Here is a 1938-nt window from a genome sequence, read left to right as displayed (position 1 = left end):
GGCGGCGGTAGGGGAACCGGTGGTCGTTGCGTTCTGTTGGAAGTTGGACGAGACACCCAAGTGGTTGTGTTGTACCCTGGCGAGCCGTTACCCGGACAGTTTGCGGCGGCAGCGGCGGCAGGGGACGGTGAGGAGGATGAGGGAGCGGCGGCGGCGGCCGCGGTGGACAGTATTGTACGGCGGGTGGCGATAGCCCGGGAGGCTGCGATGGCAGTGGTTTCGGAGAGCGCCGCTGAGGCGGCGGCGGATGCGGCGGAGAGGTCCCTCCTCGCCGGTGTGTGTGTGTGGGGGGGGGGGGAGAGGGGGGTAGGAAAGACGAACTACGAGCGAGTGAAGCTGAGGGAGGGGGGAAATTGTGCGCTATTAGTACGTATGTATGTATGTTATGTATGTATGTCGTGACATGCGACATACGACATGCCTCGACGCATCCGCCGCCGGCAGCACCCGCAGCTATCTGCACAGCTGCAGGACCTGAAGGCTGTCCGCTAGCAGGAGGGTATCCTAACCTGGCAACACATCGTTCCTCCTGAACTTGTAAGACGGGGTGTCCTAAACCCCAACCCCCTTTCCCCACTCCTTTACTAAATATCGGCAGTCGCAGTAAATCGTTAGGGTTTTGCACTCCCCCCTTTTCCCGCCCTTCACACGCATACTCACTGACATGCACACACGTGCACACACATACATACAGGCAGCGCAAGCCAGGGGGTTGACTTCTCCCAGCTAGGCGGAGTTGGGCCCCACAGAGCCGCACTGAGGGAGCTGGTGTGCCTACCGCTGAGGGCACCTCACCTGTTCCGTCTGTACGGGTGAGTGGGGTGTACGTGAGTATGTACGTGTGTATGCTACCTACCTTGCCGGGGCCGGCATTGGCCCGGGGCTGCTGCCCAGCCGCAACGAACAAGACCGCCCTATAGGTGGAGGGGGTGGTATGGAGATGTGGGGGAGGGGGAGGGGCGCCGGGATTGCGGCGTCACGTCATTGCGTCCATGTCTAACTGTGGGTACTTTCTATACCGTAATGCAAAGGGCACATCATCGCCTCTGTGTGTGTGTGTGTGTTTTCAGGATCCGTCCCCCCCGGGGTGTACTGCTGTACGGCCCTCCCGGTAGCGGTAAGACGCTGCTCGCCCGGGCCGCTGCTGCCGACGCGGGGGTCACCTCCGTCTTCCTCCTCAACGGCCCCGACCTGGTTTCGGAGTATTACGGTGAGGGGATGGAGGGGCGTAGTAGGATGTACGGCAAAGGGGTTTAGGGTGTACGGCAAAGGGTGGGGGAAATCGAGGGACCTGCGGACGGAGAGCCACCACTGCCACTGCCACTGCTACTGCCACTGCCATTGCTACTGCCACTGCTACTGCCACTGCCACTGCTACTGCTACTGCCACTGCCACTGCCACTGTCACTGTCACTGCCACTGCTACTGCCACTGCTACTGCCACTGCTACTGCCACTGCTACTGCCACTGCCACTGCCACTGCTACTGCTACTGCCACTGCCACTGCTACTGCCACTGCTACTGCTACTGCCACTGCCACTGCCACTGCCGGCTGACGTCCTGAAAATTGCGGAACACCAAAGTTGCTCAAGGTGGGTCCGAAGCCGCCACGAGACGCAACTGAACTGCTCTTCTGTGGACCTTTTTACTATTACCGACATACATACATACAAAAAATCTAAGTCATATACATACATACATACATACATACATACATACATACATACATACATACATACATACATTTTGGGCCGTGTTGTCCGTGTCGTCAGCGGTGAACCGCAAAGAGACGCCCTCAGCGTGGTGTTGTCATAAGCGTTGTGTGCTGCAGAAGCGGGGTGTCGCTTTGCCGTACAAAGCGTCGTACTGCTGCAGTAGTAGCTTACCTGTAAAAAGGAATTGTTTAAAACCCGATATCGTCTCTGGCTAAAACTGCCG

This window comes from Volvox carteri, assembly GCF_000143455.1.
Source record: "Volvox carteri f. nagariensis unplaced genomic scaffold VOLCAscaffold_18, whole genome shotgun sequence".
NCBI lineage: Eukaryota > Viridiplantae > Chlorophyta > Chlorophyceae > Chlamydomonadales > Volvocaceae > Volvox > Volvox carteri.
The sequence above is the reverse complement of the archived record's forward strand: the minus strand, read 5'-3'. Positions refer to the sequence as shown.